Here is a 9,024-nt window from a genome sequence, read left to right on the forward strand (position 1 = left end):
TACAGTGGCATTAATGGTCATTATTATTATTACTTGAATGCCTTTTGCCAGCTGAAAAGCTAAACCTAACAATTTCCTGGAGAATCAGGGCATGGATTCTAACCACTTGTTGTAGCAGGACGCACCAGCACACACAGTGGCAAAAGGGAGGCAATAATAAGCTCGTGTGAATGAATGAGCCGCCTGCGGTATTATTATTATTATCATTATTATTGTTACAACGAGACATGCAAATTTGGCTGTGAATTTAAAGCCCCCTCCCCATTTTTAACCAGGAAATAATATCGTGGGGGGGGGGCAGTGAGAAGACACCAACAACACACAGTCTGGCCACAACCATTCATTGCGGCAGTGTGCCACTGTCACGCCCACATTTGTCTTCTGATCCGCCCCTGGGATTTCCGCGAAACCCGGGAGGTTGCAGAGAAAGTCCCGGGGTGGGAGGTAAATCATGGCTATCTGGGTGTGCCTTTAAAAAGCCGCCGCCGCCGCCACCACCTCCTTGAGTAACGAAGGCGCCTTTTTTTGCGCATTTGCAGTCAAAGAAGCCGCGCATCGCATGCATGCATGCATGCACGCTAACAAAAAGGAAAACGCGGGCTGGATCGATATTCGCATTATTAATGCAGGGGGTTCCCCGTGGGGAGGGGGGGAACACGACACACACGGAATTGTCTTTCTTTACAAATGGGCGTCGCCACACTTTTTTTTGCAGCAGCAGCGTGAGCAATGCCTGAGCCTTTTGTTAGCTAGGGAACGGATGCGAATAGCCGCTTGCCCCCTTAATCCGGAGTGAACCCGGACTTCGGTTCCCCAGCCCCCGACTCCCGATGCAATGCACGCGATTCTTTCGGGCGACCCTGAGCAGCTGCTTTTTGCAGCCAGACAGCCTCTGCGATCGAGCGCGGTTCCAGCACCAATCAATCAATCAATCAATCCAATTATCGACAAGGGGATCTACTCACAAGACTTGGCGAATTTCCCTCCCTGTGCGTCGCCTTCTGCGCCTCTGCTGCGTTTTTTCCTCCTTCTTTTGTTTTCCCGCTTTCCCTTTTCTTTCCGTTTAAGGCTCCACTCTGAATGTCACAAAATAAATGCGTCCATTGTGCATTGCAACCACACCGAAGCCTCGCTTGAACTGGAGCGGTTCCTCTCCCACTTCCCCCTTTCCTCGTGTGCTCATCCAACGTGATGGACAGTTGCTATGGTTTCGCATCTCTGACGTCAACGACATTAAAGAGAAAGAGCTTTCCTTTGCTGCCTGGGATAACTCCCACCAAGGAGCACAAAAAAAAGAGACAGACAGAAAGAGGATTTCTTGTGCAGTCGAGCCTGGCAGGGCGTAGTCCAGGCACCTCCCATTTCTTCCCACTGAGGCAGCTATCACTCAGTAATTACTGCAGAGATATTAGGATTATTAAGCCTTTCCAGGGATGCTTGCATACTGGGCTGGCACTACTATTAGGCAGACTGAGGCAGCCGGCTCAGGTGGCAAGGTTCTGGGGGGCAGGCAGCAAAGTGGTGGGTGATGTCGGCCAGCCCTGTGCCCCATAAGGCAGCCCGCCACCCTCTGGGGGGGTCGGTGTGGGGCAGCATCTCCACCCCCATAGTGAACTTAAGAGTCAACAGACAGTCTGGTCAGCTTCTGAGTGTGGAAAGGTTGTTGGAGGCAGGGAGAGAGGGAAAAAATAATCATCATCCCCTTTGTCTCAGACAAGGAAAATGCCTTGGACTCACAAATATTAACATGCACATAATGCAATAAAGTTTGTTTTTCAATATACATAGTATTGTGTTCAGAAGTGGTTCTGTCTTAAAGGTAAAGGGACCCCTGACCATTAGGTCCAGCCACGGACGACTCTGGGGTTGTGGCGCTCATCTCGCTTTGTTGGCCGAGGGAGCCGGCGTACAGCTTCTGGGTCATGTGGCCAGCATGACTAAGCCGCTTCTGGCAAACCAGAGCAGCGCACAGAAACGCCGTTTACCTTCCTGCCGGAGCGGTACCTATTTATCTACTTGTACTTTGATGTGTTTTCGAACTGCTAGGTTGGCAGGAGCAGGGACCGAGCAACGGGAGCTCACCCCGTCACGGGGATTCGAATCTCTGACCTTCTGATCAGCAAGCCCTAGGTTCTGTGGCTTAGACCACAGCACCACCCACCTTCTATCTTAGTGTTATCTTATTATTTAATTTTGTGTATATAATTTCATACTGAGTGACATTGCCAGCGGTGGTTTTTTTTTATTGCCCTGCCCTTTTTCATTGCCATAGCAGCAAAACAAATAAACAAACAAAGTGAATTAATTGATCCCCATGTAATTTACTGTCGGTTGATTGATGTCTGAATAGTTGTGGTTTTTTTTAAAGTAGTTTTATCACTAACTGAGTGAATTCAGTTTTCAGGATATGGAAACTAAATACTGGATATCAAATTGCCCACAGAGCAGTATAGAAATAAGAACAATTATAAAATACTTGGCAAACAAAAATCCAAGTTGATGCAAAATTTTGACCCATAGGACAGGCCTCTGACCCAGAGGGCTAACACGATCAAAATGGGGGGGGTGAGGAACAGAATCCAGCCAGCTGTCTGGATCCTGACCTCCCTTAAACCTCTCAAGCTATTTTGACAGCTAGGTGCAGCCACCCATTGGCCCAATTCCTGATATCACCTTCCTACCAAGACAGGGCCAACATTGATGCCGAAATCCAGCATCGCCATAACTCTGCAAATGCAGCTTTCTCCTGATTGAAGTGCAGTGTGTTTAAGGACTGGGACATTTGCAGGGAAACCAAAATGCTTTTTTACAAAGCTATTGTACTGATGCACATAGAGCAACAGTACTACCAACCTTACTGTATGCTTGTGAAACATGGACCACTTATAAACACCATCTCCAACTCCTCGAAAGATTCCATCAACGGCGTCTCCGATAATTTTTACACATCACTTGGGAAGACAGGCAAACTAATGCCAGTGTACTGGAAGAAGCAAAGATCACCAGTGTGAACATCAACTTCGTTGGACCGGCCATGTTGTACGGATGCCTGATTATCGTCTTCCAAAGCGACTACTCTATTCGAAACTTAAAAATGGAAAGTGTAATGCTGATGGTCAACAAAAGAGGTTTCTCAAGGCAAATCTTAATGGCATATCTTAAAAAATGTAGTATAAACACCGACAATTGGGAAACACTGGCCTGCGAGCATTTCTATTGGAGAACAGTCTTTATCCAAGGTGTGATGGACTCTGAAGACTCTTGAACTCAGAACGAAAGGGAGAAATGTCCTAAGAGGAAGGCTTTTTGGCAAACCCTCACCATAATCAACCTGTGTCCCCACTGTGGAAGGACATGTGGATCCAGAATTGGCCTCCACAGTCACCCACGGACACACAGTTAAGACCGTTTTCATGGAAGACAATCTTATTCGGCTACGAGTGTTCACCAAAGAAGAAGAAAATCGGGTGAAGTGTTTTCCTTTGCCTGTGGGGTTCGAAATCAAACCCCCTAGGCACAGATGCAGGAGTTTGGAAATGCTGGTGACTGGTGGCACCCGCAAATCTCACTTTGGGCAAGGATCAGCTGCTCTGCTGGGGCGCTCCCAAGTTGGGGTTTGGCACCGCAATCTAAATGCCACCGAATACAAGCCCCACTTGAACAAGGAACAATCAGAAGTGCACTTTAAGCTTCCCGATTGTTCCTTGGCAGCCGCATAATTTACTCACCCAACATCAGGTGTGAGGCAGGTGGGTATAGCTTTGAAGAAACCATTTCATGGGCCAAATTAGGACCCCTGCCGGGTCTAATTAGACCCAGGGGCCAAAGATCCCCCACTGCTGACCTAGAAAATAGACATAAGAGAAATGACAGAGGAAAGCAGGGATGGAGGCTGCGGGTAGAACAGGTGAATAATTGATTATTACATTTCCTTAGGCTTAGTTGCAGTAGGACGATGGTGGAATCAGGGGTGTTGTACCAAAGGCAGCACAGAAGACCGATGTCCTTATCTTTCCTTATCTCATCAGCAGGCAACTATTTCTGGCTCCTTATTCCTCTCTTGCCAGCCTAGCCCTCTTGCTTCCCCAGGCTGAATGAACACAGGCACTGACACCCAAAACAAGAAGCGTGATTGTCACCAGAACGTCTCTGATTCAAATAGGTCATTTGTTATTTGTTGCAGCTGCTGTTTATTCTGTTTCATCTGCTGTCTGGCCCATTAGCAATTAATACCTGTTTTAAGGAATAAGGAGCAACGTCTTTTTAAAAAACAGCAACAGTTTTCTTCACAGCATTCCGTGACGAAAACAGATACGTTAAACACATGACGCTCCATTTATTTTCCCTAATTATAATTTTTTCTTTTTTAAAAAAGGGAAAAAAAAAGCAGAACTTGACAGACTCTGGTTATTATTAGAGTGGAAGAAAATAGATAAGCAATGTGATCTTATCACCAAGTTATAGCAGCCTGGAGAGGGGCAGAACTGAGATCAAGGCTGAGATCAGTGTTATGCCAGCACAATTAATGCATACTCCCTCCGCAAATCTGTTTCCAAAAGCCACAGCTAGCCGATGGCTTTGGATTTGTTGAAAGGAATTGTCCAGTTTAATTTCCCTTCAAGAGTTCTACATGCTGCCCTGATTTTCTTGGCGGGAGTGCAGAATAAAAATAATGTAACTTCTCAGTATAAACCAACTCTGCAGAGACCCAGTAGGAATAAATATTGTCTACACTACAGATCCCAGTCAGTAATGAAACCCTCTATCCCCGAAGGCATACCCTTATTACTATTGCTCTCTGTAGCTAATTCAACCCCATTTTGATGTGTGATAGGTAAGAAGGGTCAAATTGCAACAGTCTTTGCTTTAATATGAGGGACACATGTTGTTTTCGTGGGGGTCTGAACTGAGGCCAGCAAAAAGAATTCACGCACATGGTAGAAGGTTTCAGTCAGTGAATACACAGGTTGGCTACGTAAGCCTCTCTCGAATCAATTTCAATTCCCAGAACTCCTCAGTTTCCGGTAGGATTGTCACAGGAAAAGTATTCTCATTTCCTACTTGCAATTGCCTTTGGAATATCCCTCAGACCATTGCCAAATAAAACTTCTCCCTTCCCTTGCCAGAACTTTTCACAGCTCTCAGTATTAGGACCCCTCTAATTACAGTCCTGAATCACAGGCATCTAAAGGGGAGTATATATTTTATGGTCTATTTCTGTTATAGCTTATTATTTGTTAGGATTCAGGGTTGATGCACACTGTTCCTTCATATGCTCCCAGTAGATAACACATACATGTTCACAGAATATAGACCACGGCAGTCCAACACACAGCCTGAGGGCCTCAGGCGGCCCCCAATACCTTTTTTGGTGTCTCTCAGCAATATTTGATGTCCCTCCTGCTGCAGCTTTCCAGGAAAGTGAGGCGCTGGGCTTTGGGAAGGAGGTATGAGAGCTCTGACGGGGTCCTGTAGTCCTCCTCCCTCCTTCCCAAAGACTACTTAGAACTTTTCCAGCTTTGGGGGGAAAGGTGAGAGGGCTCTAGGACCCTGCCAGAGCCTCACATCTCCTTCTCAAAGCCCAGTGCCTTGCTTACCAGCTTTGGGAAGGTAGTGTGAGGGGGGCATTAAATTTTGGGTGTCCCCCCCCCCACTGCACATGGCAAGGCAGCGTGAGGTGCACAGGTTCCATGTCAAATAATAATAATAATAATAATAATAATAATAATAATAATAATTTATTAAGTACTCTTGTGGCCCGTTTTGTGCAAGGATTCCATTCCTCCTCCTCCCTCCCTCCATGCGCCGACAGAGTGCGCAGAAGCCCCCCAGAAGAGGACATTACAGGGGGCAGGTTTCTTCTGGGATGGGGGAGCCAGAACTTAACTTAATTAAGTACTGTACTTTCAATGCTTTTCAAAAATTATTGTGGATCCATGGTTATGTCCTGTTGTGTCCTCTTCCATCCCTGTTCTGCCCTCTTCCGGGTCCAGAAGGACCTGCACATCGATGTTCACACATCAGTTGGACACGCTAAAAATGGCCGCCGTCTGTATAGGCTCCGAGTGCCATGACAGCTAGCTAGCTAGAGCTAATTGCAAGGCAGTAAGTGCCAATGGCTATTTAGCCAAAGGACTCCTGTGAAACATAAATAGGTATCCACTTTCTCATGGGAACCATGACATTTGCAGAATATATATATATTTAACCACCACCTATGGGGAAGAGAAGAGAACTCAAAACAGTCTGAAGATGACCCAGTCCTCATGGGTCACATCCACAGTATATGTTTAAAGGATGCATGGCTTCTGCCAAAGAATAGATTTTATTTGATTTGCTGAATTTCTATGCTGCTTTTGGTCCAAATGAATCCCAAAGTGGCTTATAAACAAAAAAATAACAATAACAGAATAAAACAGAATAGAGCATCACAAATGCAACATGAATGATATACAATGTTTAACAAATAACCCATAGAACAATTACAAATAATCCGTAAAATAATTGCAAGTAATCAGTAAAACAATTATTATTATTTAAACATGTTTTTCATTAAAGATTTATTGGTCTAATGGGTAATGTTCCAGGGGAATTAGTGGGGATGGGATTGGAGACAGTTTATCTATTTCTGCTTTCCATGCTTTAAGCATGGTTTGTGTGAACCTGTTTAGTGTTGTGGGAATTTTCCTTAGTTTGTTTGGGAGGAATGGGTATGCTGTGGTACATGTATTTTCAATTGTGTCCCTCTCCAGGTATACCCGTTGTTTTGTCTCGTCTTCTAGTATATACAGGATTATGTGGCGTACTTGGTTGGCGATGTAATATGCTTCTATGTTGGGGATTCTCCATCCTGCCTCTGAGGAGGGGAGGTGCAGGTATTTGGGGCTTATTCGTGCTTTTTTATGTGAGAAGATAAATGAGTGTATGTAGTTTTTTCTGCCATTTGCAAAATTGGGCTGGGGGGAATCCAGATTGGGAGGGTTTGGAATAGGTACCGTATTTTTTGCCCTATAGGATGCACTTTTCCCCCTCCAAAAATGAAGGGGAAATGTGTGTGTGTCCTATGGGGCAAATGCAGGCTTTCGCTGAAGCCTGGAGAGCGAGAGGGGTTGGTGCAGCCCGAAGTCCGGGGACCGCAGCACTGTGCACCCCGTACTTCGGGCAGCTATCTGCAAGCCTGCAGAGCCCAGCGGGAGCGCAACCTCGCCATCGCTTCCGGACCCGTTCTGGGGGCTGGGGTCGGGGAAAGCTCGGGCTTCCCCCGCCCCCAGCCCCGCAAGCTCCAGGAGCGATGGCGAGGTTGAGCGCAACCTTGCCTTCGCTCCCGGACCCCCAGCCCCGAGGCTAAAAACGAAGCCAAGACAGCTAGCGGGATCCATCCCGCTCACTGTCGTGGCTTCCTTGCTCTTTGGGGCTCGGGGGGAAATAATTTTTTTCTCTCTTTATTCCCCCCCCCCCAAAATAAGTGCGCCCTATGGGCTGATGCGCCCTATAGGGCGAAAAATACGGTAGGTTAGTTTTGGGAGGGTGATCATTTTGATCATGGCTATTTTGTCTGAGAGAGTGAAGTTGGTGTTGTTCCATCTCTTTAGGTCTTTGTTGATTTGTCGCCACAAGGGGTTGTAGTTGTGGAGGTATAATTTGTTGAGGTTTCTTGTTATTTGTACCCCTTGGAATCTGAACTTGGTGTGTGAAATATACTCAGACTCGAGAGTGGATTTCATGTTCTTTATTCAGCTCATAGTGGTGAGGAGGAAAGGAAGTTCCCCCAGAATTTCTGCTTTATACACATTATTTACACAATGGGCCCCACGTGATTGGCTAATTCTGGGATTCACCTGTAGGCCAATCAGGTTGCGGATTCACTCCACCTGGAGCTGGATTGGGTGGCTCCTGTGGACCAATCAGACAGCTGCATTCTGGACCCTATTGTTCTAGGACCATTCACACTCCTGCATTCTGAATCCTATTATTCTATGACCAATCAGACTGCTGCCTTTTGGATCCTATTCAACTCAGTACATAACAGTGTGCCAAAGTTTTATCTTGGTGATGTTGGCAAATTCTTCTGGGGTGTGAGGGGGAGTGCTGAAGCACATAGCTTCTAACTTTGCAAAATTTACCTGTAGGCCCGACACCATTGCAAATGTGTTGAGTTCTCTGATTAGGGAGGTTGCTGTGTTTATGGAGTCTGGTGTTGTGACCATTAGGTTGTCTGCAAAGAGGCCTAATGTAGGTTCTGCCTTTTATTTCCACTCCCTTGATGTCTGTGGCTGCTGGGAACCGGAACCGGATTGCTCAGTAAAACAATTATAATCTGTAAAACACTATTAGCAAAGCAGTAACTAAAAAATAAGAGAAACATCACAATTACAGCAGAAGAATAATGGGAACTGTAACTGATCTCAATGGGACTGTTATCTGGGTAAGCACTCATAAAGTCAACTTGCAGCTTTCTTTGGATTGGGACTGCTGTCTTCAAAGGGACACTTCGAGATGGGTTTTTTTTTATTGTGGGATCAGTGCTACTCATGCCTAAAGTTTTTCATAGCATGCAATTTTTTCACAGCATCCCCACAATGCCATCGGCATCAAAATGCCAATCTAACCCCTCACAAAACTCAATAACGTAATTAGAATTTACCCTCTCTGGTGTGCTTAAGGAGGTAAAAAATAAAGTCACCAATCAGCAGTTTGAGATATGTGAATGTGTAGTTTTGCTGCGTATGCACTATACCTTTAAAGCACATTTGAATCACATTCTTCCTCTCAAATAATTCTGGGCACTGTAGTTCACCCCTCACAGACTTACAATTCACAGCAATCCTTAACAATCTACAGTACCCATAATTCTTTGGGGGTCGGGAATGTGCTTCAAGTGTGCTTTAAAGGTATAGGTGGAATCTAGACACATAAAAAGCATTGTGAAAATGCTTTTTTTTTAGTTTTGAAAAATACAGCGAATTTGCCATAGCTCACCATCTCCATCTAGTGTCACATTTGCATAATGCACTTTGCAACACA

At 45.5% G+C, this 9,024-nt stretch overlaps 1 protein-coding gene across 1 annotated transcript in view; it reads right to left on the reverse strand.

The window, feature by feature from the left end:
• Positions 1-1,186, reverse strand: part of GNB4 (G protein subunit beta 4) — a 35,420-nt gene extending 34,234 nt beyond the window's left edge. The window contains exon 1 of the mRNA XM_053390623.1: positions 966-1,186. The gene's annotated coding sequence lies outside the window, so the exon portion shown is untranslated. The remainder of the gene's footprint in view (positions 1-965) is intronic.
• Positions 1,187-9,024: the final 7,838 nt, after the last annotated feature.

This window comes from Podarcis raffonei, chromosome 5 (assembly GCF_027172205.1).
Source record: "Podarcis raffonei isolate rPodRaf1 chromosome 5, rPodRaf1.pri, whole genome shotgun sequence".
Lineage (NCBI taxonomy): Eukaryota > Metazoa > Chordata > Lepidosauria > Squamata > Lacertidae > Podarcis > Podarcis raffonei.